We start from the raw sequence: 22708 nt of genomic DNA, 5'->3' as shown, positions 1-22708 counted from the left end.
TAAAATGCAGTTTTTGGCTTATATCTCAAAAACTGCAGCATTTAGAGCAAATAAGACAAGAAGTTAAAGTATTTATTAGGTCAAGGTCTACCTGTCCTGAAATTTCCAGCCGAATTGGGTAACTGGTTTTTCAGGTATAATGCCCCTGAATTGATGATTTTAAAGAAATTTTGCAGTTTTTTGTTATTATCTTGAATATTATTATAGATACAGATAAACTGTTAAAAGCAAAAATGTTAAGCAAAGTAAGATCTACAAATAAGTCAATTTGACCAAAATTGTCAATTGACCCCTTAAGGAGTTATTGCCCTTTAAAGACTTTTTTCACAATTTGTTCATCATGTTGACTTACTTTAAAAAATCTTCTCCTTTGAAACTGCTGTATCAATTTCAGCCAAACTTAGGCTAAATGAGTTTCAGAGTATCTAGTATAAATTTTATATTTCATTTCCTTGTATGTCAGAAACATAGCTCCTATGGCTAAAATAGAACATAGGAGAAAATGATTTTTTTTTTGCTTTTGAAGAAAATAGGACGATTCAAAGAACATTTAAATAAATTGAAAAGCCAAAATAATCATTGATGAGAGATTTAACCAAAAAAATTAAGGTGAGCGATTCAGGCTCTTGAGAGCCTCTTGTTCTTGAAGTTCAGTATTTTTGTGATTTTACTTTTTTGTACGTATGTTGTTTAATTATTTGTTTATGTTTACATACGCATGCTGAATCAGTGAATGTTTTCGTTTCCAAATCTAGAAGCGGACACTTTATACAGTGACATGTCTGTATACCAAATCTTCCGTTCAACAACTTGTTATATCCAGCTTGTGAGTTTCCTGAATTACCCCAAAAATTGAAAAACCGTACTGATTGATTCCCACATTGTGACATTGTACAAAAACTCATAATAAATCAACCCTGATCACCAGATGACAGTGTGAATTGGAATAGATTAATACGATTTACCTCCTGAATGTTTTTTTCTTTTCTAATTGGATCATATGGATACCTTCATCGATAATAATAACAATAACAATTATCACAATATTTATTAAACTATCTGTAAACATTAGAAAAGATAATCATGAACTCAATCAAAATCAGTATAATAGAAACAGTAGACGTACTTAATAAAAAAAAAACACCAGGTGCATGGGTTCGGTGTATATAATATAAGCAGAAGGACACAATATATATATTGATTGAAGCCATCGCAGCGTCACCCACTCAATTTAGCACCTGAGATTCTCCCTTAGTTTTTTGTGGGATTCATGTTGCTCCGTCTTTAGTTCTCTATGTTGTGTTTTGTGCACTATTGTTTATCTGTTGTTCTATTTATTTGGCCATGGGGTTGTTAGTTTATTTTCGACTTATGAGTTTGAATGTCTCCCTGGTATCTTTCGCCTCTCTTTTAACAAGAAAGTTGCGCTGCATTTTTTAAATATCTTCTAAGAAATAAACAGTTTATTTGATGTAAACATATATTATGTAACCGCAGAAGGTAGTATGTATTATGAACCTCTTACAAATACCCCAAACAAAAGGTTAAAAATTTAGAGCACTAAAACAACTTTTGTACATATTGGCAGAGCAATTGCTTGGCTGAAATAAGTTTTTCACAATGAATTTTAATGTCCGGTTATCTACCATTTAACTGTTAAACTTTCAGAAGTGTTGAATAATCTAATGACATTTCATAAACCTATTCAAAGGCATTTGAAATTTACAGATCGGAAACGATTTTTGTACACATGCATAGGGGTGACTAAGTTCAACTTACTTTATAAAAACTTTAGTATTGTGATATAAAGTGCATGATCCTCTGTTACGTGATGTAAGCTATCTTGATCTATTCAATTCCGAAATTTACTCACATATCCAACTATACATTAAAAAAGGTATAGCAATTTTCAGAGATGAATGTTTGACCACATATGAAATTAACTACTATTGATTAAAGCTAAAAACAGCATTTTTAAAATAATATATAAAGATATATGATTATGACTAGCTAAATATCTTTTATTTTCAGAAATGGTAATTTGGTAAAAGTACATCATGTTTGCATTTAATAAAGGCAACAGTAGTATACCACTATTCAAAAGTCATAAATCGATTGAGTGAAAACAAATCCGGGTTACAAACTAAAACCGAGGGAAACACATCGACTATAACAACGAAATAACAGAACATAGAAGTGCAGCAAAACAAACTACAATGTAACATACATGGAAACGAACTATCCACTAACATCAGCCGTATGTGACTTGTTACAGGACAAAAATGCAAGAACATTCAGGACAGAGAAATACCCAAATAAAAAATACAAAAGTAGTTTCCGACATTGCTAATCATAGAATCAAACCGACAAGTAAAACATCATAGGGCAGCACACAAAAACATCACAATAAAACCACGAACTGTGCGTCACATGACTGCTTCAAATTGACGTCACAGACAAATTTCTAAAAATTGAAAATCATCAAGATTATGTTGGTTATTATGTTATTTGATGTATTCTATAACAATTACAATTATATAAATATAGTAAATGTTAGTAAAAAGATGATTATTTGGATTATTTATCTATGTCGGTATTACTTCTTAATCAAATTGTAAAACAAATAAATCCTGTACATATATAGCTATAATCTAAAATTTTATAAATGAATTGTGTGAATAATTATCTTTACATTTACATACATATAGAAAATAACAGAATTAGAACTACAAACGATACGACAGTTAACAATGTCCGATCAGAATTACAAATTCAACATCACTTCTAAATACACGAATTTTGGATAAACAAATACTGTGACACTTCTTAAAGCAATGCGAATTCACACTCAGTTAAACAGTCATATTTGGTAATAGATCATATTCGGTACTTAAAAGACCAGACGACGTAAATGTTAACCACAATCTAAGACGTGGTAAAAATGTCATAGTTAGTTCAGTGAAAATTTCATTAGTTAGTTTAGTTCAAACTAAATATCTTGCTTTTATGTAGCATGATAACAAATATTTTGGTCATTCGAATCAGACACATCACCATTCTGCCCATTAATTGGGGAAATTTGGAAGATCCTCTTCTTTGTTCAAATGTGAAATGTTGGTCACTCTATTCTATATAAAAAAAAAGACTGTAATATAATTTTATATAGAACAGAACTTAAATCAAGTTAGTATCGTAAATATTTTTGATATAGTACTTCCGTTGATTCTATAAAACTACATGTTTAAATAAAGTTTTTTTTAAAGGTAAACAAAACTATGATGTAACACAAATATAAAATTGACATTTATAAGTATAGACTTTGACTCAAGGGGAAAATCTACATATATAATAATGTATAGATAATGAAATTATACGAATTAGATGATTGCTATTTAACAATTATAAAGAAGTAATATCAATGTTAAAAATATATAAATGGCTGATTATAAAGCGTGTTGATAAGAATAAATCGGGAATGTGTCCATTGCACACAGATGATGCCCCGCTTGCATATAACTAATATAGGGACAAACCCAAAAGGTTAACTGTGCTTGTCGATCTGTGCTTTGTGGTACTAAGCCTTGTGTATAAAAAGGTTTCATAACATTTTGTTAAGAGAAATTTAAGTTAGAAAATGGTCACGAATAATTCAGCAAATTTTCCTTTGTAAAAGGGTATAACTTTAAAATAGTAAAAGGGTATAACTTTAAAATAGTAAAAGTGATGCCACAAAATTAAACTTGATCAGTGTTTTGTAGTTAAAAGCATTGTACAAGATTTGTAACATTTGGTTGAGGCAATCTAAAGTAAGAGTTCTAACACGGCATTCTTGTTTTTTTTTCAGTTGTAAAGGGGCATAACTGTAAAAAGATAAAAGTGGTGCAATCCAAATTCAAACAATTTTGTGGAAATGGGAATTGAGTATAAGTTTCATAATATTTGGTTGAGGCAAAATTAAGATACATAACGTAAACCAAATTCGGGAAAGTAGGATGTACAATCGGAAACACGTACGTACGGACAGATGTACAGACTGACAAGGGTGAAAATAAATGCACCCTCCACTACGGCACGGTATACACATTATTTGTTGTTTGTCCATTACGTGTATGTTCGAATACTTGACATAATGTCATTAACTAAATGTGTTTTTTTTTATAGAAACATATTATGTTAACGATTGGTTCGCCAATGAGTTACAATGCATGTCCTATTCCACGGAGTTATAATCATATTTTAGATATACCTTATCTCATGTCATCTTCATGAGGGTTGATCACACAACATTTACAAAATTCCCAGGCAGTTGCATCATCTGGAATCTTGTACATCCTCCTATTAAAAGCTCGGTCGATAACTTTCTGAGGGGAATGGCATTTGAGAAGATTGCTAAAATACATCCAAATGCTTTCTTTGTTTTTCTTCAAATCAATGTAAAAGCATCGAAGCTGTACTCTTCCTTCACTTAAACTGTAGCAGAGGTCAAAAGAGTTACACTTCTCATCTAAAGACACTACAATTCCATATATATTTTGCAAGTGAAGAATCGACCCTATTCTGAGGTCTTTCCATGTCTTTATCAACATTTTATCAAACAAGCGCATTGAAACTTCACCTTTTTGAGGAATGATAACGGCCTTCATTATAGTTTTATTATCGTCATTTCCATTTCCTGTGGATTCTAAGGCGTAAACTGAAACGAACCACACGTTGATTATAAAAAATAAATGATAATTAAAAGTATGAATTTAGTAAGATAAAAGAAAAAAAGAGTAATTGACCTTAAATGAGGACAATACAAAACATTTTGACGCCATAACTGAATTTCTACAAATGAAGAATTGATATAAAACAAATCACACGTTAATTAAAAAAAATATCAACATGTTTGAATAATCGATAGATCGTATACGAATTAGAGCAACTTGATTGTGTTGATTAAAGAAATATATGGAGATCTGGCCTTGCGTACTCGTACTCGAAAATCAACCAATCAAATTGCTGGATTTCATGTTTCGAGCATGATTTTTGTGCTCCGAGCACTGAGCAAAGTTTTATGCCTTCAAGGCCTGGACTAATGAACAGCAATTTCTTCATTTCTTCAAGGTGGCATGGAATTATTATATTGTTTCAATTTCATTGTGCTTAGTTCCGATAAGTCAAAATTTTAATCAAATTTACAGTGTCTATTTTTTTTATTATATATTGGTTCCGTGACTTTACTAACTACATGTATACATATAATTACTTCATTCATGATGAAACCTGCCAAAAGTTATTTAAATACTTCTTGAACGACAGAGAATGTTTTGATGAGATGGTATTACAGACAGAAAAGTGGATAGACATTATTGACAAGTCATGTAACGTACCAATAATCGCATGGCCTCTGTTGATGCACGAAGAACCTCTAACTAAAGTTTAGAAAGGATGTTCAACAGATACTTACGCCATTGGCTTGGGGTTCCAAAGAGTTTTAGCAGCATTGGTTTAAAAAACTTCTACTGCCACTGTCTTCTATTATAGAGGATTTTAAGCCACCAAGACCAGACAATTTACGATGTTAAGAAACAGTTAAGATGCCAAGACGAAAGAAGAAAGGTTGCTGTTAGGACAGGTAGGAAATGGGTGGTCAAAGCGCTGTTGAAGGTGCAGAGAGCCGATTAATACATAGAGACATAGTGTGAGTGGTAACACCAGGTCGACTTGGTTTTGACAATAAATAAACTCATCATAGATACCAGGATTACATTTTGTATTTACGCCAGACGCGCGTTTCGTCTACAGAAGACTCATCAGTGACGCTCGAATCCCAAAAAGCCATATAAAGTACGAAGTTGAAGAGCATTGAGGACCAAAATTCCTAAAAAAAAAAATACAGCTAAGGTAATACATTCCATAAGTAGAAAAGCCTTAGGCTTTCAAAAATTCAAAGTTTTGTAAACAGTTTATTTATAATTATGACCATATCACTATGATAATTCATGCCAGCACAAAAGTGCTGACTTCTGGGCTGGTGATATCCTCAGGGAATTAAAACTCATTACACTTAGCAACCATTATGGCAAGTAGCAGATGAAAGAAAAAGAAGACTTGTTCAGCAACAAGGTCGTCGTGGGGTATAGGAAAATCGACAAATTAACGCCGACAGTATGAAATAACAGAGGCAGTATATGAAATGGGAGATGACAAGACCAAGAAATATCAGTGGGCATGAGATGTGGAGAATGGACGGTCAGAAAATAAGCTTCCCACTAAGATCAGTATACGACGTACAATCAACACCCACAAATATCACAATGTGAAAACTAATTGAAGACCCTAGATCTCAGGGTGGCCACCAAATCTTGAACATGTTTTATCGTCTTGCAGGACAGCTCTGTTGATATACATGGACCAAAACCACGTCCTTCGAGAGATAGCAGCAGTCTTGGACACAAAAAGGAGGAACAAGACTAAGATAGAGAAGGACCAAAAATTCATTAACTTCATCCAAGGAATTGAAGATTCAGCAAGAAACACATTCAGCTAAGCCAGTATTATCCTAGCAACGGCAAATGACTGGGAGATGCAAACCGACGTTTGGGGAAAGACATCCTTCCAAAGAGAGGTTTAAACAACAACCCTCCTACCAGACATTGTGCTGTGGTCCTGAGTAAGCAAACAGTTCATTCTTGTAGAGCTAACAGGGAAACAAGAGTGGAAGATTTCCATGAGAGAAAACTTCTGAAGTACCAGGTCTAGGTAACAGATATCCAAGAGAAGAATTGGAGGACATACTATTTTAAAGTGGAGATAGGCTGTAGAAACTTTGTTTTTGGAGATCCTTGTGGTCCATATGACTATCTGGATCAGTAAGAAGAAGCTTGGTAGGATACAGGCAGATAAACTTCTTGTTTGGTATCGAATAAGAGAGAAGTGAAGTAGAAGAGCTAGCTAGTACCTGACGCATCTCGTATAGATTGTCAAAGATAGGGGCTCCACCTGATGATGGAACCTGCTGAGCAGTTGAACAACTGTATTTAAGGTATTCTTAGTAACCCACAGTTTTTGTTGGGGTTCGTGTTGTTCAGTCTTTAATTTTCTATGGTATGTTTTATGTAATGTTGCTTGTTTGTTTGTCTTCTCTTTTCTCTTTTCAAGAAGAAGAAGAAGAAGAAGAAGAAGAAGAAGAAGAAGAAGAAGAAGAAGAAGAAGAAGAAGACTAGAAAAAAAGAAGAAGAAGAAGAAGAAGAAGAAGAAGAAGAAGAAGAAGAAGAAGAAGAAGAAGAAGAATAGTGTAAAGATACTGAAATTACACGAAGTAGACATTAAAAAATAAGTACGAAAGAAAACCACCAATCTTTGCGATAGATAGTTCGGTTGTATGAATGACATCGCGTGTATTTTCATTGATACATTTACGCGTATGAAAATAAAAACGGTGCTGCATCATTGTTGACAAATTTTTCAGAACATCCCATCTTGAATGCTATGTAACAATTATAAGGCAACAAAAATATTAATTGGAAAATATACAAATTGCCGATAAATTTTGCAAATAAAAAAAAACTTATTAACATATTCATATTGTCGTTTTAATTGTAAAAATGTTAACGATCGGTTTTAAATGATTTAACATTTACAATATAGGCAAACGCATGTACCAAGTAAGAATTTTTGAGCTTTTGATTTTTCCATTCGATTGGTACTTCCTGTTTTGAATTTACCTCAGGAGTTTGGTATTTGTGTTATTTTATACTTTATAATGCACGTTTTTTACCGAGAAAGTAAAACAATATTTTTTTATATACCTAATCCTTTGCTATCTTCAGGAATGTTGATTTCTTTTATTACATAATTCTTGCAAAATTCCCATGTACTTTGAAAGAAGAACTTTGCTCTGAAAGCTCCAATCCTCCTAGTATTCAAATCTATTATCCTCTTAGTCAAACCTCTAATATTCCTATTCAAAACTCGATCTAAAATGTCCTGAGGTGAATGGCATTTCAGCGGATTGCACCAATACATCCAAATAGTTTCATTGTTTTTCTTCCAATCAACGTGAAAGCGTTGAAGCTTTATTCCATTCAATCTTCTGTAGCAGAGGTCAATGGTGTTACACATTTTATCAAAAGACACTAAGATTCCATATGTCTCATGCAATCGAATAATCGACCCAATGATGAGGTCATCCCAGGTTTTTATCCAGTTTCCGTGAAACAATTCTCTGTGAACTTCACCTGTTTGGGGAATGATAACGACCTTCATAATCGTTATATTGTCTTCATTTCCATTTCCTGTAGATTGTAAGGAGTAAACTGACGGCATTTGCACCACTTTGCACCAGTGAACAAATTCAAAAGATCTATTTCCAAAACAACTGAACCGTTGCTCTCCTATTCTTGACATTGCTCGGTCAACTGTAACTTCGCGTGGATAGGTGTAATAACCATTGAATCCTTTCTTTTGAATTACTTGTTTTGTCACATCTATCTTTAATACTTCTTTGATTATTTCTCTTGTTGCGAGTAAACTTTGAAGCCCGTAATGAACAATCTCAAAATGTCCTATGCCCTTTTTTATCACAACTGCCTCGTGCCATAAGCCCCAATATGAATATATGATCACGTCTCCTTGCTGAACATCGTCTACTGATGTTATAACGAAATCTCCCCCCCGACTAATAATTTTATCTGCAAAATGTGACGCGCTCCATCCAATGATGCAATAGTTCTGTTCATTGACCTTTGCTCTGGCTCTTCTGATAATATCCTTTGTTTCGAATCTATGTAAAGGATGATATAAATATACGTAAATTGTGTCGCGATTTAAATCGAATGATCTAGTTTCTTCCACAACTGTATATGAAGATCCAAAATGCACGATCGATAGCTGTACTATGGAAGGAAGTTTGGAACTTCTTATCGACGTACATATAGCCTTGTGTAACAAACCGTAATGAAATTTAAATTCAATCACGTCTCCTAGCTTGATTTCCGTTCGTATTCTGACGTGGCGCTTTTCGTATATGTTAGTTGAAATCAATTTACCTCGTCGATGATCAATATAAACTTGAGGTAGTTTTAAGTCTCCTTGATTTCGGGAAAATGGTCTGTCATACGTTAGTTGACTTGAGAAGTTATGTTTAATGTTTAAATCGGTTGGAGTCTTGTTTACTTTGGCCCAGAAACAAAAATGTGAGGAACGATTTGAAAAGACTGCAAATTTTGTCTCACCAATCCGCATTCTAGCACGTCTGATCACTTCGTCAGGGTCGTATACTGTGTATCCGGAATAGTCATGACGCAATACTTTATCCTTTGTTAAATCAATTTCAATCTCTTCTTCAACAATTGTTCTCCAATATATCAATGACGGCCATGAATAATGCACAATTCTAAGTTTACCTTTGTTGTCTCCTCTGTCAATTTCAACGTTAGATACAATGCCGTCGTGTTTCAGACCCCAATAATAAAACGTTATAACATCACCCCTTTTCAACTCTGTAAGCTTTTTTATTTGAACTTCGAGTCCACTAAATGGACTTTTAAACCATGTATACGCATTTTGTGCTAGATACATTGAAACAGCTGACATAATTACTGATCCAGAAAAGAATAACATCGCAAGCCATGTTTTAGTTGCCAAATGTAGAAGCCCAAATCCACCTAAATTTGAAATAACATAAGCGCCAAATGTTAACCAGATTTCCCATTTTTTCTTCAAAAAACATTTCTTGCAAATATGTTTTTTCTGAAATTCTTTATAATATTTGTACGTTCTGTAGATGCAACATAATAGGTACATAAGAGTCATACACCCTAATGTAATTGCTGCTGCCTTTGCAAACATCTCTGCGTTTTTAGTTTTTCCAGCTAGGTGAGCTACATCATCTAAAACAACGTTTGTTGCTCTCAGTATTTCACGAAGTAACTGATGACACTTTGCTATTGCACGTGCTAATTTTCCGATAAAACCACCAACTTCGTGTGCCCATTGTATTATCTTTCTTACCATGTCATCCACCTGTAAACACTGTGTTGTTCCAACAACGCACCAGCGTACCATATGTTCACAATTATATGAAAGTGGAGAATAGTTTATCTGTTCACTTTCTGCTAATAATTGCTCAGCTTTATTTAAAATCATTTCTGGAGAATGAGTAGGATACCGGTAGATATATTTGTAAATTTCGTCATTGTATAAGTTTTTAATTTCTCGTGTCTCACGGATTTTGATTGTTTTTGAAAATGGGGTCCATATAAAATGAATCATCGTAATCATTGCAGACGATCCGTCCTTGTCTAATGGACACACCGACTTAATCAGTGCATGGTGCTTGTACAAGGCATGCTGCTTATTTGAAAGGTTAAATTTTAGCTTTTCTCCAGCTAAGCAGATATGGTCCCCTGGTTTTAATTCATTGAATGATACGATACGATGTTCCGTGGCACAATAAGTACATTTAATGTTCGAATCTGTTTCCTCTGTATTATTATTTTCGTCTGTGAGGCATGCATTTATATCAGCGTTTATCATTCTATCCTTTGACAATCCTTTGATAAATATTCTTTCGGGGTTATCTGACATCTTTCTGATTTTGAAGTCAAGGACCAAGGAAGAAATATTAACCGTACCTAGAAAACAAATTGAAGAAATGCGTAAAATTATATTTATATACTTTCGCTGTAAAATAAAGTAAAAAGCTCAAAAACAGCAGAGTAAAACATACAACTAAATAAAAAAATACAAACCACTAACGACAAGAATAAGATGTTCCGCTAAGCGCTGTTGTATACAACCGCTGAGAGCGAACCATGAATAGTAGCGACAACTATGGCCACTACATTCAAGCTTGGCACCTCTCTGGATTTAGATTGAATGGGACTAAATATTTGACACAACATGAGTTTTTGACACAGAATAAATGTGGTGAAAGAACATTAAGAATTCAATTATTTTATTTATTAATGAAAAATAAGGGTTTAAAAAAAAAAAAAAATTATAGTGATTTGCTTCATAAATATTATTAATATATATATCATTCTGCCAATTGATTTATAAAGAATAACAAACAAAACAAAAATGAGAATGGAAATGGGGAATATGAGAGACAACAATCTGACCAAAAAGCAGATAATCAACAAATCTATCATCAACTTCCTTTAAAAATTAAACAAACAAAAACAAAATGAAGAAGAAGAAAAAAAATGTCATTCATTATTTTATATAATTTCCTTGAAAAAATCATTCTTCAAAATATCATACAATGAACAATAACATCAAACTATAATATTTATACATAACTTCTCAAATAAGAATATAATTCTAATCTATTTTTAACTATGATTCTACTTTAATATCAATCAATTATACATCCCTGAATTTGTGTTGTCCCTAAATATTTGACATAGCATAAAAGAGGGGCGAAAGATACCAGAGGGGCAGTCAAACTAATAGATCGAAAATAAACCGACAACGCAATGGCTAAAAAAGAAAAAGACTATTTTATTTATTATGTCTTTTAAGTTCACGCATCATTGTAAATAAAACGGAATTTTAGAGGTTTAGCGCTTTAAAACCAGGTTAAATCCACCATTTTCTACATTTGAAAATGTCTGTACCAAGTCAGGAATATGACAATTCTTGTCAATTTGTTTTTTATGTGTTTTGTCATTTGTTTTTGCCATGTGATTATGGACTTTCCGATTCGATTTTCCTCTGAGTTCAGTATTTTTTGTGATTTTACTTTTACACAACACACAGACACAGCATAGAAAACTAGAGACTAAGTAAAACACACCCCACCAAAAACTGGGGATGATATCAGGTGCTCCGGAAGGGTACGCAGATCCTGCTCCATATGTGGCACCCGTCGTGTTGCTCATCTTATTACAAATTCGGTAAATATTCTTATTCGGTATGTCATAAGTTTTTTGCACAAAATTTAGAATGGGACACAAATCGGTTATGGTAAACTATAAAAAAATTACTAGAACACACCCGCGAAATCGCTGGCATATACAGCTTGTAAACTGTTGTAGGACGAATTTTTGTAAAAGATATTATGACTGGGGAATTTCATATATATAAGGTATCAAAAGGCCTCTCCCTTTTTTCCAAAGCCCGTTCTGTGTTTCCTTTCTGTTAAATTCAATTATTTTTCGTGTTTCTGGTCTTATACCACAATTATTCTTTAACTTTGCTACAATGTATTTTTTGGTAAAAGTCAAATTAAATTAAAAATTTGCACCGCTTCAAACATGAAATAAATGAAACTGCTGATAGACCATTATTATTCTAATAAAATGTGCTTCTAGGACAATCCATCAGTGCTTTTCCTTTTGAGAGCCCTATTAACATGCCAATGGTAGGATTTGAATCTCGTGTAAATGACTAAGGCTCATGATGGGTGGTCTGAATTGCCCTGATCCAGAAATCCCGGGCTTAAAAACATGAAATCTCGAGTTGCGTATTTAAACGAAATTCATATCCCGACATCCCGAAATAAAAAAATAAAATATTCCCGCATCCCGTAAAGATCAATCCCGTGATCCCGAGCTTAAAAACACCCGATTCCGACGTCCCGAATAACTCCTGCCTCCCTCAAATCTCTACCCTACTTTCATTTTGGCTAAATCACTACTGTCACTTTCAGCAATAAATTTGTATGCCCCATTTTGGGAATTATGTTTTCTAGTCTATTCCACCGTTCGTTCGTCCGTCCGTCTGTCCCGCTTCAGGTTAAAGTTTTTGTCAAGGTAGTTTTTGATGAAGTGAAGTCCAACCAACTCGAAACTTAGTAAATATGTTCCCTATAATATGATCTTTCTAATTGTAATGCCAAATTAGAGATTTTACCCCATTTCACGGTCCACTAAACATAGTAATTGATAATACCGGTGTGGCATCCGTATACCATGGACACATTCTTGTTTCTACATGTTTTACCTATTTCAATATTTATGCAACTGGTAGGACCCCTTAGATAGTAAATATTTCAGAAAAAAAAGTAGACAGAATACTACAGTACAGAGAGTCTTTGTATATTATAGTAGTATAATCTTAGTTTACAGGTGGATAAACGCGAAAACATAATTGTCTCTAAGGAGGTTAATAGTTGTGGTTCTTGCGATCTAAAAACCATGATATAGAGAACGGTCTGATTGGCTTATTTATTTTTCATTTTTGTAATTCATTATACGATTGGTTGTTCTTGTGCATGTTTAAAACCGGAAGTCTTATCTATGACTAAAAGTCAGTCTGATAACGGAAACATGTCCGGGCACCTATTTTGTCGTTTTTCTCCCAAAATAACTCAATCCGAATAATCATAAGAATGGATGACAAATGCGACTATGCATGTTACCTAAAGAACCCAGAGGCATAATGATTAATTTATTGTGGAAGGAAGAGAAGCGACACACAAAATGAGGTCTTCTCGTTTAATAGATATATCATAGAAACCGAATAATTCAATTTTTGATGACCTTAACAGGTCAATTTTGGACACTTGCACCTTAATCTGGACCAGTATAAAATCCCTATATTCTAAAGAATCCCAATAACATTAATAATATATTTTCTATGAAATAAAACTAACTTAAATTTTAGATCATTTGGACCTTAATCTGGACAAATTTGAAAACCTAGCCTAAAATCAACAATCTAAATACACTGTTATTATTTATTTTCTTCCTGAAATCAAACATAGTTTAATTTGGGACCCCAATTTTGGCCAATATGAATACTATGCACAAATTCAAAGTCTAAATACACGATCAGATTCAGCATATGAAATAACCCCTACAATTATTTTTTTCATAATTTCATACCCTTTGGACCTTTATGTAGACCAATAGACAACTTTCGAGTTCGATGAATTTCCGTCAAAAACTCTAGTTTTAATGAACATCATTCGTGCGTTTAGGTGCATCGTCACTTCCGTTTCAATGTTCAGCGAGTGGTTGGAAAATTATAATACTACATTGCACGATTTATTCGGCAAACTAAATTCTCATAACTGACAATCAGCACTGCTATCATTAGGGAGTTGTGATTACGTACTTACAAAACAAAAAATATTTCTAGTTTATCCTGCACAATGACGATCACTAAGACACTTGATGAACGGTAATAGTGCATGGATGCAGGCGATCCCCTCTATCTGGTAAATGACGTTACAAAGGCGCGCCTAATTGACAAGTTTTTTTCTGGTGACGGATGAACTCGGAAGTGGTTTATTCAAAGACAGGCCAAAACATTAACAAATGTAAGTATAAAATTAGTTTCAGCATATGAAAGAACACTGATAATTCACTTTTGAAAAAATCAAATAAAGTTTTATTTTCGGCCTTTTTAACTGAAAAAGATAGCCCATAACTCAAGTTCTAAATACCAATTAGATTAGCACATTAAAGGATCTAATAGTTTCAAGCTATTGGTGCTAAGCAGAAAAGAAGCTTCTTTTTCAAAATATGGCCAAACAAGCAATATGTATTTTGGAACTTTCGTTAATCTAAATGAGCATTAAACAAGTCATAGATTAGATCTAGAGTTAACAGAGGAAACTCAAATACATTCATTTAACCACCTTCAAGATGTTGAGTTATGACAATTCTTCAACATATGACGCAGTATAATTTTTGTTGTTGATATCGCATAATTTCTCTCAAAGCATAATACTTTTAACTTTGAATATTATTTCAAGCCAGGTTGAATATTTCAACATTATGAATAAAAAGTTTTGCTATGAATGCCAATCAGACAGCTCTCCATCTAAGACACAATGCTTACCTTTCCAGAGCACCTGAGAGCACCCTCAGAACTTGGTAAGGTTCGTGTTGCAAAGTCTTTAGTTTCCTATGTTGTGTCTTGTGCAGTATTATTTGTCTGTTTTTCTTTTTCTTTTTTAGAGTTGTTAGTTTATTTTCGATCTATGAGTTTGATTGCCCTCTGATATATTTCGTCCCTCTTGTATAACAAGTAAACAATTATAGGTCGGCCTATAAGTTAGGCTTTCAACACGAAACCTTGAAAGTGTTGTTGCGTACGTTCACTAGAAGTCATACGTTATAAGTCTTATAACTTACGTTTCTCAATATAGAAACAATATTTTACATGCGGTAACTAGATAATTAGGCTTATGAGATAACATTTCAAGGTGAAAGAAACTTGGACGAATTTTATAGCTAAAGATTTCGCAATGACTATCACGTTCGTGCGTTTGGCATACAAATTTGTATTCTGGTAGCTAAGATAATCTTATTTACAACATCTGGATCGATGCCACATAAAGATTACAATATCAAAAGATTGTGTTAAGAGTTGATCTTATGAAACCAGTATGTTTCACAAACAATGAAAATAGGTATGCATGGTATATATATAGTTATCAAAGGTACCAGGATTATAATTTTGTACGCCAGACGCGCGTTTCGTCTACATAAGACTCATCAGTGACGCTCATATCAAAATATTTATAAAGCCAAACAAGAACCAAGTTCAAGAGCATTGAGGATCCAAAGTTCCTAAGCTAAGGTAATCTATGCCTGGGATAAGAAAATCCTTAGTTTTTAGAAAAAATCAAAGTTTTGTAAACAAGAAATTTATAAAAATGACCACATTATTGATATTCACGTCAACACCGAAGTGTTGAATACTGGGCTGGTGATACCCTCCGGAACGAAACGTCCACCAGCAATGGCATCGACCAAGTGGTGTAAATAGTTATCAAAGGTACCAGGATTATAATTTAGTACGCCAGACGCGCGTTTCGTCTACATAAGACTCATCAGTGACGCTCATATCAAAATATTTATAAAGCCAAACAAGAACAAAGTTGAAAAGCATTGAGGATCCAAAATTCCCAAAAGTTGTGCCAAATACGGCTAAGGTAATCTATGCCTGGAATTAGAAAATCCTTAGTTTTTCGAAAAAATCAAAGTTTTGTAAACAGGAAATTTATAAAAATGACCACATTATTGATACTATGTCAACACCGAAGTGTTGACTATTGAGCTGATGATACCCTCGGGGACGAATTGTCCACCAGCAGTGGCATCGACCCAGTGGTGTAAATAGTTACCAAAGGTACCAGTATTATAATTTAGTACGCCAGAGGCGCGTTTCGTCTACATAAGACTCATCAGTGACGCTCATATCAAAATATTTATAAAGCCAAACAAGTACAAAGTTGGAGAGCATTGAGGATCCAAAATTCCAAAAATAGCCTGATTAATAATCCTTAACGATTTCCAAATCAAAAATAAAATTGGCAGCACAACCATTTAAACTGGTACGCAACTGCCTCTTTGCGGGTATATAATACTGAACCAATCATTAACATACTATATAGGAAAATATCATTTCTATCGATCATCGCTGTAGGAAGTCGTCAAGAACACAGTATTATTTTATTTAGGGGGTTCACTCTATACACGCAAATTTTTATTAGTCTGTCACTTCAAGGTTAATCGAGCAAATTTGAGCAAATTTGATTAAATAATGCTTTTTACAGTTTTTTTACTTTACTACGGGCTCATGAGGATCTAAAATCTTATCTTATTCCTGTGTCTACAATTATTATTCTACGTATTTCACCTGTATCGGTGTGGACAATTCCATGGACTATTCCATACACCATTATGCTTAAGGGGTTTTCATATGTCATGTCAAGATAATGTATGCTATTTACTGTTGTCTGCGACAAATATTTTTTTTTCTGATAAAGTCACTTTTCTGAAAACCAATAAAATATAGTATACATATATATATATATATATACAACTCGTCTAAACATCAACCCAACAATGTTAGATCTGTAAATTTGCTTTCGCAAATATTTTGGTTCTTCCCTCGCCGGGATTCGAACCCATGCTACTGTGATATCGTGACACCAAATCGCCTGCACTGCAGCCGTCCCGCTAGACCACACAACCACCTGGGCTCTCAAAAAAAGAGCTTTCGCTGGCCGTGTGTTACCTTTCCACGTCAGTTTTAATCTAGCGGCGTACTGCAGTACATGATATAGAAGGCATGAAGATATTATTGTTACAGATCAGCTAAATTATCTATAGTAAAGGATCCTACAAATGAATGTAAGATACAGTCACAGAAAATAATTATATTTATAAGTACGTCTGAGTCAGTGACAACCCTACAACAGATGTATCCATCGGATCGCCATCAATGATGGTGATACATGGCTGTGTACATAATGTATATACAACTCGTCTAAACATCAACCCAACAATGTTAGATCTGTAAATTTGCTTTCGCAAATTTTTTGGTTCTTCCCTCGCCGGGATTCGAACCCATGCTACTGTGATATCGTGACACCAAATCGCCTGCACTGCAGCCGTCCCGCTAGACCACACGACCACCTGGGCTCTCAAAAAAGAGCTTTCGCTGGCCGTGTGTTACCTTTCCACGTCAGTTTTAATCTAGCGGCGTACTGCAGTACATGATATAGAAGGCATGAAGATATTATTGTTACAGATCAGCTAAATTATCTATAGTAAAGGATCCTACAAATGAATGTAAGATACAGTCAAAGAAAATAATTATATTTATAAGTACGTCTGAGTCAGGGACAACCCTACAACAGATGTATCCATCGGATCGCCATCAATGATGGTGATACATGGCTGTGTACATAATGTATATACAACTCGTCTAAACATCAACCCAACAATGTTAGATCTGTAAATTTGCTTTCGCAAATTTTTTGGTTCTTCCCTCGCCGGGATTCGAACCCATGCTACTGTGATATCGTGACACCAAATCGCCTGCACTGCAGCCGTCCCGCTAGACCACACGACCACCTGGGCTCTCAAAAAAAGAGCTTTCGCTGGCCGTGTGTTACCTTTCCACGTCAGTTTTAATCTAGCGGCGTACTGCAGTACATGATATAGAAGGCATGAAGATGTTATTGTTACAGATCAGCTAAATTATCTATAGTAAAGGATCCTACAAATGAATGTAAGATACAGTCACAGAAAATAATTATATTTATAAGTACGTCTGAGTCAGTGACAACCCTACAACAGATGTATCCATCGGATCGCCATCAATGATGGTGATACATGGCTGTGTACATAATGTATATACAACTCGTCTAAACATCAACCCAACAATGTTAGATCTGTAAATTTGCTTTCGCAAATTTTTTGGTTCTTCCCTCGCCGGGATTCGAACCCATGCTACTGTGATATCGTGACACCAAATCGCCTGCACTGCAGCCGTCCCGCTAGACCACACGACCACCTGGGCTCTCAAAAAAAGAGCTTTCGCTGGCCGTGTGTTACCTTTCCACGTCAGTTTTAATCTAGCGGCGTACTGCAGTACATGATATAGAAGGCATAAAGATGTTATTGTTACAGATCAGCTAAATTATCTATAGTAAAGGATCCTACAAATGAATGTAAGATACAGTCACAGAAAATAATTATATTTATAAGTACGTCTGAGTCAGGGACAACCCTACAACAGATGTATCCATCGGATCGCCATCAATGATGGTGATACATGGCTGTGTACATAATGTATATACAACTCGTCTAAACATCAACCAAACAATGTTAGATCTGTAAATTTGCTTTTGCAAATTTTTTGGTTCTTCCCTCGCCGGGATTCGAACCCATGCTACTGTGATATCGTGACACCAAATCGCCTGCACTGCAGCCGTCCCGCTAGACCACACGACCACCTGGGCTCTCAAAAAAAGAGCTTTCGCTGGCCGTGTGTTACCTTTCCACGTCAGTTTTAATCTAGCGGCGTACTGCAGTACATGATATAGAAGGCATGAAGATGTTATTGTTACAGATCAGCTAAATTATCTATAGTAAAGGATCCTACAAATGAATGTAAGATACGGTCACAGAAAATAATTATATTTATATATATATAGGTGTAACACCACTAATTCAGGCCCGGCCAGAAAGCACATACCAGAAAGTAGTACATATTTAACACAAAATAGTTCCTACGCATGAGTGTAACTTTCACAATATGTAGAATATTTAGGTATTTTTGGCATCAAATGAAAGCTGAAGGACTGGTGATCATTGTAGAACACTTTTGGACTTAAAATTTTGAATATTAAAAAAACTGCACCAAATTTTAAAAAGATACTCCGCAGGGCACAGCTTTATACGACCGCAGAGGTTGAACCCTGAACGTTTGGGGCAAGTATGGACACAACATTCAAGCTGCATTCAGTTTTAAATTTGGATTGTGATTAAATAGTTGACACAGCATAGGTTTCTGACACTGAATGAATTTGGTCTAATGAACTTAAAATTTTTGTTTTGCCTTTGAGCAATTCACTATGCTGTTGAATATTAATCCTCTTAAACAAATGTTTGAAGAAATTTTCTTTTTATTTATGAAAACTGAAATGAGAAAAATTGACCCCCTCAATTTTTTTTCACATCCCCCTTTCCCTTATTCCAAAACTGATCTCAATTCAAATTTCTAATGGAGTTTGCAACAATAACAACTCATTTAAATACATCATAAAATATTAAAATGTCAAAAAAGTGCTTGTTATCACTGAATGGTAAAGATTGTTTTAATTTATCGGTTGGTAGTAAAAGTGAATATACATTGTATATTGTATAAAACAATGATTTAAGTTGATTCAACTTCTATTCTGGACAAAGAAAGATAACTCCAATTGAAAATTTCTTGTTATTGCGCAATATTGTGCAATTAGATATTTTTTGGACTTTAATGTAGACCAATTTGAAAACGGGACCAAAAATTAAGAATCTACATACTCAGTTAGATTTGGCATATGAAAGAACCCCATTTATTCAATTTTTGATGAAATCAAACAAAGTTTTATTTTGGACCCCGATTTGGACCAACTAGAAAACTTGGTCAAAAATCAAAAATCAAAAAATTAAGTACATTTTTAAATTCGGCATATTAAAGAACCCCAATTATTCAATTTTTGATCAAATCAAACAAAGTTTAATTTTGGACCCTTTGGGCCCCTTATTCCTAAACTGTTGGGACCAAAACTCCCAAAATCCCAACCTTCCTTTTATGGTCATAAACCTTGTGTTTAAATTTCATGGATTTCTATTTACTTATACTAAAGTTATGGTGCGAAAACCAAGAAAAATGCTTATTTAATTTGGCCCTTTTTTGGCCCCTAATTCCTAAACTGTTCCGACCTCAACTCCCAAAATCATTTCCAACCTTCCTTTTGTGGTTATAAACCTTGTGTCAAAATTTCATAGATTTCTATTTACTTAAACTAAAGTTATAGTGCGAAAACCAAGAAAATGCTTATTTGGGCCCTTTTTGGCCCCTAATTCCTAAGATGTTGGGGCCAAAACTCCTAAAATCAATCCCAACCTTCCTTTTGTGATCATAAACCTTGTGTTAAAATTTCATAGATTTCCATTCACTTTTACTAAAGTTAGAGTGCGAAAACTAAAAGTATTCGGACGACGACGACGCAGACGACGACGCCAACGTGATACCAATATATGACCAAAAAATTTTCAATTTTTGCGGTCGTATAAAAATAGGGTACTTTTAGTCTGTTTGTCAGATTTGAAGTACCTATTTTTGTACATCCGAAGTTCCGGGAACCAGTTCTTTCTTATATGCAATTAAAGGTATGTTGATTTTTTCAGTACAAGACACCATAAAGTGTTGCTTTGATATGCAATGATTGCCACTTTATTTGAACTTAAAATGAAAGAGGTGTGCCTGCTTGAAATGGAGGAATTTAACATAGAAAGCAATGGGACCATGAATTAGTGGTGTACTTCCTATGACAGAGAATCATCAGAAATCCAATTTTTAGAAGTTGTACCTATTCCAATGAAAATAAGTCAAATTTGATGTTAGTAATCATGTTCTGTCATCTTTTTTTGGTGAACAATTTTGTTTAAGGGAAATTTCAGCTCTTAAATTGCCAAGGTAGTTTAGCCTTTTATGGTCATACAACATACATCCAGTTAAGACTTGACTCCAAGTTCTTATTTTTGCATTATATGTGATTGAAACCAATAAAACATGTATATTATAACTTGTGTATGGTACAAAATAGCTCTTGGTCAAATAATCCTAGGATTTTTCAAGTTTTATTGTTTTTCTTATGGTAGCCTTTTACAATCTAGGCAAATGGCATATACTCATATAAGAATTCCAAAATCTCACTGTACATGCAATTTTTAACCAGTTTAGCAAGTTATCTAGCTGAGAGATATATAAATTGCTCTTAATAATCTATGTTTTACCACGGAAGTAAGGTTTATACAAAAAAAAGGCCATTTTTTTTATTTGAAAAAAAGGGGGGACAATATTCTCAATTATGTCTTAAGTTTGGACTAATAAATTTTTATTTAATGAAGAACCTCTGATAAAAATATGACTATTCGTTAGCACAAAGCTTTCCTAATAGAAATTAATAAATAAAACAATAATATTGAGAATAAAAAAGGATTTTGGCCTATATACAATATCCATATTCAGTTTTCTTTGAACAACCCATATATTACTACCAGTCCAATTTGAGCTTAAAATTAGTAAAATAGTATTTGGACTAAAGCTTTATATGTTTTTTATTGCTTGGAATAGATCATAGAATGAAATAAAGTAATGCTCAAGTCAAAATAACAAGTTTGGTTCTGTTATAGATGTAACACCACTAATTCGGGCCCGGCCAGAAAGCACATACCAGAAAGTAGTACATATTTAACACAAAATAGTTCCTACGCATGGGTGTTACTTTCACAATATGTAGAATATTTAGGTATTTTTGGTATCAAATGAAAGCTGAAGGACTTGTGATCATTGTAGAACACTTTTGGACTTAAAATTTTGAATATTAAAAAACTGCACCAAATTTTAAAAAGAGGGTACTTTTAGTCTGTTTGTCAGATATGAAGTACCTGTTTTGGTACATCCGATGTTCCGGGAACCAGTTCTTTCTTATATGCAATTAAAGGTATGTTGATTTTTTCAGTACAAGACACCATAAAGTGTTGCTTTGACATGCAATGATTGCCACTTTATTTGAACTTAAAATGAAAGAGGTGTGCCTACTTGAAATGGAGGAATTTAACATAGAAAGCAATGGGACCATGAATTAGTGGTGTTCTTCCTCTCTCTCTCTCTCTCTCTCTCTCTCTCTCTATATATATATATATATATATATACATACATATATTATGTAACTGTGTTCATTGCAATTGACAAGGATTTTAATGACAACACACACCTAAAATTCGTTTTGGTCTATCTCGTTTAACACATGGACATTTCCGCGGGAAATCTTCTATTGAGACGTAATATTATTGGACGTAAATTTGGAATAATGCCTATTTAATGTGAAAATACATTGTTCTATGCGTTTGTATTTTTCATGAATTCAAAGGATTGAATGTGATTACATTTTCTACATCTTAATTTGACGTAAGGTTTGTACACATTTAGTCTCCTCTCTATGTAGTCTGACGCCACAATGGAAAAGTGATTGTTGTATGTGTCAAATGTTCAAGCGGCCCGGTACCACGATTTCCCGAGAAATACGAAAAAAACATTATATCCCCAAAACAAACAGATATATCCCGAGAAAAAGATTTTTTATGGTGTTATGCTTCTTTTTATAGTCATACTACTTTTAACTATATTAAAGAATATTAATTAGAGATATTACACGTTTTTATACGCCCGTCAAAATTTTGACGGGACGTATAATGGT

The 22708-nt window shown here is 33.9% G+C and overlaps 1 long non-coding RNA gene across 2 annotated transcripts in view; it reads right to left on the bottom strand.

Annotated features, from left to right (window-relative positions):
* Window positions 1-1034: 1034 nt before the first annotated feature.
* LOC143044483 (uncharacterized) overlaps window positions 1035-22708 on the bottom strand; it is a 37234-nt gene continuing 15560 nt past the window's right edge. For both annotated transcript variants that reach the window (XR_012968687.1, XR_012968688.1), the window contains exons 2-4: window positions 7794-10619; window positions 4247-4693; window positions 1035-3128 (exon numbers count right to left, since the gene is read on the bottom strand). This is a non-coding gene — a long non-coding RNA (uncharacterized LOC143044483). The remainder of the gene's footprint in view (window positions 3129-4246; window positions 4694-7793; window positions 10620-22708) is intronic.

This window comes from Mytilus galloprovincialis, chromosome 9, assembly GCF_965363235.1.
Source record: "Mytilus galloprovincialis chromosome 9, xbMytGall1.hap1.1, whole genome shotgun sequence".
Lineage (NCBI taxonomy): Eukaryota > Metazoa > Mollusca > Bivalvia > Mytilida > Mytilidae > Mytilus > Mytilus galloprovincialis.
This window is presented reverse-complemented; position numbering and strand designations above follow the sequence as displayed.